This window comes from Saccostrea cucullata, unplaced genomic scaffold (genome assembly GCF_032062105.1).
Source record: "Saccostrea cucullata isolate Sc308-1 unplaced genomic scaffold, CSIRO_AGI_Scuc_v1 ctg818, whole genome shotgun sequence".
Lineage (NCBI taxonomy): Eukaryota > Metazoa > Mollusca > Bivalvia > Ostreida > Ostreidae > Saccostrea > Saccostrea cuccullata.
Genome location: NW_026921316.1, coordinates 153,009 through 161,535, shown reverse-complemented (window position 1 = coordinate 161,535; position 8,527 = coordinate 153,009). Strand labels below are relative to the sequence as shown.

The 8,527-nt window shown below is 35.2% G+C and overlaps 1 long non-coding RNA gene and 1 pseudogene across 1 annotated transcript; both read right to left on the bottom strand.

Moving 5' to 3' along the window:
• Positions 1 to 319: 319 nt before the first annotated feature.
• Positions 320 to 2,546, bottom strand: LOC134259693 (uncharacterized). Its single transcript, XR_009990396.1, has 3 exons — positions 2,148 to 2,546; positions 1,665 to 1,788; positions 320 to 878 (listed from the first exon to the last, which is right to left on the bottom strand). It is a non-coding gene; the product is annotated as an uncharacterized LOC134259693 (long non-coding RNA).
• Positions 2,547 to 4,424: 1,878 nt separating this feature from the next.
• Positions 4,425 to 7,096, bottom strand: LOC134259695 (uncharacterized; annotated as a pseudogene).
• Between the last annotated feature and the right edge of the window lie 1,431 nt (positions 7,097 to 8,527).

Below are 8,527 nucleotides of genomic sequence, written 5' to 3'. Positions count from 1 at the left end.
GTATTAATTGATCAATTTTCAATAAGAAAATGTCTAACTGGTGCTTTATTGATAGTTTAACGAAAACATGAGTTGAATAAACACAATATGTATTTGAAATTGTAAAAAATATTATTCTAAATATACTTAATAGAACATTCTTATTTATGAAATGATATGTTTCCGATCTAATCCTTAATCGTTATAACGACTTAGTTTTATCTCGTTATAATGAGTTATAGTATCTCTTTTTTAACGAGTAAATAATCTCGTTATCACGAGTTAGTTATCTCGCTAAAATGAATTACTTATCTCGTTATAACAAGTTAGTAACTGCGATATGCCAAGACAAAGGCATTCGATGGACCCGTGTAAAACCCATTGAGCATATGTTCTATTGTCTAGATTGCTGCAGTACATGTAGGACAAACTCCATCAAAGGTTTTCCCATAGACTTCCATACAAATTCAAACCACTGTCATTTATTTATAATTATATAATCACTTTTCAAAAAATTAGTCACTATAAAGCAAAATGCAACACCCCTAGGCCTTCTCCAAAATTCCACCACGAAGAATATACACTGCCGTGGCGTTTTTCCTCTGAATTTTGGCCTGTTTTCAACTGGTTTAGATTCGCATTGAATGAAATTCTCCAGCAAAATATCACTACTCATCTCAAGTCTTCCTTTATACAGGTTATAAGCCCTATATCATTTTACATATGATTATAAGTCACATCTCATTTTTGTCACTTATACTTCACTGTCAAATTCAACCACAAAGATTTTCTATAAATGACCAATCAGGACTCCTGTCAGCTTTTCTTTTTTGCACAAATTTGGGTATCCAAAATGTTGGCCCCCTGCAGCTGAGCCTAGGCAATTCTGGCGTATTTTTCTATAATCAAATGGATAACAAAGTGAAAAGTGGTCATTTTGACATTTTTAGATAACAAGTACATGTATATTGTACATGTACATGTAAAATATGTAACATGAAGAAATTACATGTTAAAACATGTAAATCACGTCTAAATTGTCTATCTAATGTAACCCTCTATTCAAAATGAATGCAAATTTGATATGAAGATGTATTGAAAATGAACTTTATATTGACTGTTTTTAATGCTTATTGAAATGAAATATGTAATAAACTGACTAACAGTGTTATTTCTTATGTTTTAAAGAGAATTTGAGGGATTACATGTAATTTTCACATCCAGGGTATAGTGTACCCCATTAAAAAAACAACATAAAAATAACAAATTATTTCGAAAAAAATCTTTCCAACTTGTATTTAATTTTACAATTCAAAATGAAATCACAAAGCAGATGACAGCCAATTAAGAGACGGTATTCAAAAGAGATGAGAAGTAATTTTATCTAGTAGTGTTATTTCTCTGTAGCAGTAAAACAATCATTACCCCTTCAATTCACCAACATTTTGCAGTGAGGGTTGCTGGCTAATTCCTATCATGATTATAAATTATTGCACGATAACACATAAACTTGACATGATGCTGATACAGCAATGGAAAAAGCACATCACAAGTGAGTATCAATAGTAAAAGTTTCGGTCATTTTTCAAAGATGGGAAAATTTAAAAAAGGGAATAATTATTGTTTTAACCTAAAATTTGTGCCCCACAACAAGGGAAAATTACTTTGAAGAGGAGAAAACTCACCTGCTACAAGAGAAAACCGGGAAACCCTGTAACTGGTCAGACTTCCACTCTTTCTAAGTGAGCAGCAGGAAATGAAGTTGCGGCGTTAGTGTCAACGGTTGCTGTGGCCAATTTTTGCAAGACCCTTGAGAAAGGAAGAGGATTATGAGGCTTTGATGCAGGCCGATTCCCTGGAGTAAACTAGACTTCTTTAACATTTATTAAATAATGAAATTAAACCTCTTTAATTAGTACATAATTTTTCTAATTATTAAAATACGGCCCTATCTAAGGCCAATTTGGCTGAAATAAGGTGCATACCTAAGATCCTGTCAAATTAATCAGCTTAATTTACTCATAATTAATTAATTCTCTTAATTATTGTGGTATTCTTTAAAATTGATAATTTATATTGAGAAAAAGATAAGCCCTTTGTGTCAACTCTGAAAACCAGTATAGTCTGAGGGAAGTACCGGTAACTCTTATTTCTGAAAATTAACTTACCTGGATAGCAAGTGAGGAGATAATTAGAGATAAAAAACTGGTTTTGGCAGGTGTGATTCAGACTCCCAGAGACTTCTCCATCTCGGAAAGACAAGTGAGATGTTTAATACAGCTTTAAAGAACATGGGCGGACCAGTCCAGGCTTTGACGGCAAACTGACCTAGGACATGAAGTCTTATGAGAGGCATAGCCTGGGTATTCGGCTGCGGCTAAAATGCAGCAGGTGCCCTTACGTGTCAGAAATGTACAACCTCTATGTTGAAGTGTAATCCAATGCTAGAGGAGGGAAAGCAGCAACTACAAACTATGGCCTACAAGTAGGTCTAAGTCAAACTCCCATTGGCAGTTCATCACTACGGAAAATTCTTATGCCACAAACACTCCATCCCCAGCCGAGACTTCACTACAAAAAACAAGTAACGCCGTCATGCAAAAAGTAGGTTTATTGAAAAAAGTGATATGGAAAAAGGTGTAAGAAATTAGTTAATATCAATAAATTGTGGGGGGGATCCAAACAACCTATAGTAATTCATTGCGATGGGATGTACAATACCTCCCTTACCCTGGGTGGGGGGAACCCCCTTCCAGTCTAGATCTGCCATTCAGACAGTCTTCTCACTTGCAAAACATGTGACCAGTAGTCACGAGATGATATCTCTAGTTACCAAAACAAGATATGTCACAAGCGACAGCACCTCAACAAGAATCCAAGCCATTTGTGCAAGGAGCAGACATGTGGGATAAATAAACCCTTGACCGAAAACACTGTTGACGAATTCACCTGTGCCAAAGAGGGCGAAGAAGACATCCTCGAAAATGATTTAAATGTCAAGGACATTACGTCAGACAATGACAGTACAATATTCAAGGCTACAGAGTCTTTGTTTGCCAAGAGTAAACTATGAAACGAACCACAACATTTTGTCGACACTCGACGTATTGCTGAAAATGTCAGAAAGACCATCAAACAAGATTAATTTTTACAAAAAATTATGTCTAAGAATACTAAAGCTAAAAGAACCAAACTGCTGCATAACTTTGCTATAGATTTTACAGACATATGCATTGGTGATATAAATCAGTCGCAAATAAAATGCACAGATCATGCAAGCAAAATTTTGAAGCAAATCTCCTATGTGAGTGATTATACAATTTGCTGCTACATTGGTGAACATGCCTTATGCAAAAAATACACTCTAGTATGCAAGGGTGGAAAAAACTGGCTCGCTAAAAGTGCTTACCTTGATGGAAACTTCAAAATTCCATACTCCAGGGCCAATGCAAGGATTCTCAGGACCTGTGTCAATAGGCGGCATGCCCCGTGGGTGTTAGACAAATATATTCTTAATACCAATACGCAGAAAGTGGAAATCTTCAATAGACGTCTAAGGTGGTCACTGCCTAAGAATGTCACTTTTGCACGCAACTTCCACGATCGGGCGTACAGTGCAGCTCACAATACAAATAATGGCCCTGAGGAATCCATTATGGTCTTATGTGTTGGTATGGGTGTCTCCATCCCAGAATGGGAGGGGGTTATTCAATCTCTGAAAAATATTCAAAATAATTATGAAAGACAAAACTCCATCCAAAAAATATACACTGTCGCAGCAATTTTCCTTTGAATTATGACCTCTTTTCAACTGGTTTAGATCCGCATTGAATGAAATCCTCTAGCAAAATATCACCCCTTATCTCAAGTCTTCCTTTATAAGTCCTTCAAAGTTTTACATATTATAATAAGTCACACATCATTTTTGTCACTTATATTTCACTTTCATATTCCACCGCAAAGATTTTCTGTTAATAACAAATCAGGTCTTCTGTCAGCTTGTCTTCTCTGCACAACTTTGTGTATCCAAAATTTCGCCTACCTAGGCAATTCTAGTGTTTTTTCCAATAACATGGTAGATCTTAAGCATAATATTCCTGTGAGAAATGTAACCTCCGTAAAAAGTGATGTAACCAGTGAAAAGTGACAAAATGCGAAACCACTGTCTCCTAATGTATTTGTTGTAAATTTTACCAAATTGTCATCTGAGAAAATACTGTAAACCAACTTTTATTCGCGTGCGAGAAATTTTCGCGAGGTTCGCGAGAGTCTCGTCATCGCGAATATTTCTCGCCGCGAATGGAACCTTACCGTCTCTTTTTCTATTAAAAAGAGTTCCAAAAGGCTTGGTCGCGAAAATTAATCGTCGCGAACTACTTTACGCCCGGTAAATCGCGAAATAAAGTCGTCGCGAATAAAAGTTGGTTTACAGTAGTCAATTCTCATCCACCAACGACCAACCAATATACCACCAGCACCAGCGTAAACCCTCCAACGACCAATACACCAATAAGTACCAGCATGAATGTCGACAAATATCAACCAAAAGTCAATGAAAATTCTAAGAAATGCGTTGCACAATGCACATGAAAGGAATATGAGTGCGAGGTTGAAAGTCTCATTGCCTATCATGCAAACAATTTTCAAGAAAGTGACTGTTCATCCGAAAGTGAGAGGAATAAAAATCTCTGCATTAAGAACTGTGAAGCTGAGAGGACTTAACACGAGGAGGACATCGTAGTGACAGTTCCGGGTCAGGTTTCAAACCTCAGAATACCATCATCTTTAGACAGGGAAATAAGAATCCTACAGAAAATTTTAAAGAGATTCCACTCGCCGATATTTCTCACACGCGAATAAGAGTAGGCTAACAGTATCACTTACGAAAATAAAGTGCGGTATACAGTTCACATTACTTTATTTAAGTCAAATAATCAACTGTCTAAAGAGCCACCATACTAAATATTGAAGATTTAAAATTTGATTAGATAGCAAAACAGTTCTTTGTATAGTATAAAGTCTGTCACGCAGAACTTTCAATAATGAAGTGGAACTCATGGATATCGTCTGTATGTTGGTTGCCTGTATTGGAGTTAGGCACTGTATCATGCCTATTACATCGACATGGTCGGCAGACATGGAATATAATCAGACGACCAAGGTCAACAAGTTCGTCTCGAAATTTCTCTGACGTCATCACATAGAGGAAGAACGTACAGATAAAAGATGTATGAAATAAAAATGTTGCCACTATGACCACTAACGATTTAAATTCGAAAATTCGACAAATATTATTAAGAAGTCCTAGGACAATTGTTGCTACAGCAACCACAATGACCAGAGGCATCGTTTCGAATTCATGTTCAATTGAAATTAAACATTAGAAGGCCTTTCTAGAACTGATCTATTATACTGTCTGTTATGCAAATTGTATGTTATCACTTTAAATAGTATAAGACACAGAAGTGTAATAATGGTAAAATATGGAATAATGACGACTAGTACATAATCCACTTTATTTAGAGTACTCAAAGTTTTCAACAAATTTGGGTCTAAGGTCGGAAAACAAATTGGTTCCAAGGTCCAAATATGATAACTATAAAACATAAGAGAGAAGATGGCCATCGAAATAGCGACACATCTTCCCTGAACTCCGTGCAATATTCCGATCTTTTAACGGGTCAATATACTAAAAAAATGTCAAAAATAAATATTTAGAACACTGGAAGATATCGAAAGATTTTCGTGCTCTTATTTTACCAGTTCCGAATACTCATTTTAAACACTATTATAAATTAACTCTTCGGTTTTTTTTTTCATTGTAAACGTGATTTATTATTCCCCCGCTTGAAAAACAGGAGGAAGGGGTATATAGTAATGTGATGTTTGGCCATCCATCCATTCGTCTGTACGTCCGTCCGTCTGATACATCCTGGGGTATCCGTTTCTTATCCGGAACCTCTCTTGTACCACTGAATGAAGTTTAATGAGGCTTCACAGATTAAATGAGTCTTTCACATAATCTTTGTTCAAGGGTGTCAAAGTGCAGCTATTTTATTTTTGGATCTGGCACATAATTTGGGTTCCTTGAGGAAAACATAGCTACTTACATTCTTTGTAATATTGAAAGTTATATCCATCTGTTATCTACAATTCCTCCTATACCACTGAATAAGATTAAATGATGCTTTTACAGATTCTTTATTACATTGTGACATTGTGACCTTTTTATTCAACTTTTTGATCTGACATATATTTTGGGTCTCCCAGAGCAAAACATGGACTTTGTTAAAATGAGCTCAGTGCCCACAGTACCTCTAGTTTCTCTTCAACCTTTAAAAATACAAATAACTTTTTGGTAAGCAACTTATTTAACTTCTCTTAGGCATGTCAATGGATAACGTCTGGGACGTATATTTTTAAATTTAGGGTTGAATTGAATAAGAATCTCTAGGGTATCCGGAACTCGTCGTCTTATTCGTAAGTAGTAAAATGGACACCTATGGTAACTTGCGAAATAATTTTTTTTGAGGGAAGGCTGAACTTTTATGAAAAAATACTTTATTCCACAAGTCATCGAACTACCTTGACAAAACACTTGGATTTTGAAATAATGCCTAGTATATTTATGACACCGCCGAATCGGTTTCTTATTCGGAACTGGTCAAATAACTGTATATGAAATGTTATCCATTTTAGTGGAAATCCTCGGGAAAAGGTGACCGGAATGGCAACCCTGATAAACTCGTTAAATACCTTTTCTTGAGATATTAAAGGTGGTCCGTCAGGTCCTGCTTCTTCCAGAATGTCCTTTGTCGCATTCATATCATGTGGTTCACCCATGATAGTTAAATTTCGCCCATCGATCTTTCTGAGTTGTTTTTAGATGTGCTTTTCTTCAGACTAAATAATTGGAAAGTTTCGTTGAAACATTACATCCGATGAAATATAGAAAACAGCCATAAAACTTGTCATACTGAAACCTTTCTAGGAATCTGAAACAAAATGAATTCTTGGTAACCATTGTAGATTCACTCTTTTCATGATAAAGTCTTTTGTCAAACCTTGAACAGGATAATAAGACATTGTCCGTATACATTTACAGATACACGATGTCTTTTGACAAAATCAGACGCCATTGAACGTTGAACGTTTCCTTCCGACGTCTCTTCTTTCGGTCTTCCTGTTTTCTGCTAATAATATACAATGACCTACCACACTCCCTAAAATCGCTGAAATTATTTATAAACAAGAATATTCTTTACTTTTTTTTATCATTGTGAGTCTTATCAATCAGTGTTAATTGTCTGGTAATTTCCCCATTTTGAAATAAATATTCAAAATGCATTACAGCTCCGTACGGCATTTTCCCCCATTTTGATTTAGAGTTGAACACAACTTAAAAAAAAATAACAAGAGCATCATTTGATCTTGACTGGTCATAAGAAAAACATGTAAATCACTTTTGTCTTTTAAAATTTTTGGGCGATAAGACACGCTTTACATGTTTTTAATGTGTCTGTCTTTCTCATCCTGAAAAATATTCTTTGAAACATGACGTTTGAATGTGACGCGGCAACACCCCATATGCTTGATGTTGTAAACATTTATCATATTAATTTAATATTACATTGATAAACAAAAATTTCGATGTTGATTAGATTCATATGTATGCATATTTTTGTATAATGTATTTGATAATATGACACCAAATACAAAAGATATGGACACTGTGACATTACTTTTGGATCAATCCACGTATCATTATATTATTGATGTCGAATTTATTATCATTTATTTTATTTTTTGTTCCCTCTACTCAAAATGGATGCTTTTGGATTTGTTCCATTTACTCGTTTTATATTGAGTGAGTACAGTGTAATTTTAATGCATGATTCTTTATAACTGTTTCTTGAATCTATCATGTTTTAAAATTAATCAGTAGGGGGATGGGGGGGGGGGGGGTAATACTAAAGTGATGTTATATATTTTGCATTTACTTGATACCTTAGTTGTTACTTCTTGAATGACTCACATTTATTTTGTGGAATTTATATGATTACAAACCTAATTTTAGGAAACAAATATATTTTTAAAATTCCAATTCGATAATTTTTCACTCATATGGATACGTCAAGATATACCTTCGATGGGGCTTCAGATTGTGAGCTTTACTAGGAACTCAGGGCTATTGAACAGTGATGGCCAACGCCTACCCTAACAAGGGGACTCGATTTTTTTTTAGGTCTCCTCTGAAGGACCCTCACCTCATCTAAATTTAAATCACTTCACTCACCATTGACAGGGAATATTTATCAGAAATCTAGTTTAATTTTATTATTATTACATCATAACATTATGGCATCGTCAACCATAAGATCCAAATTCCACATCAAACTCATCCGTATATGTATTTGTTTGATAGAGTGACCCCCCGTCAAGTTTTTGGGTATGCCAGGACATTAACGATAGTTGGAAACTTGGGATTATTTTCCAACTATCGTTGCTGTTCCTGGCATTTCCAACATCTTGACAATGATTCATTATA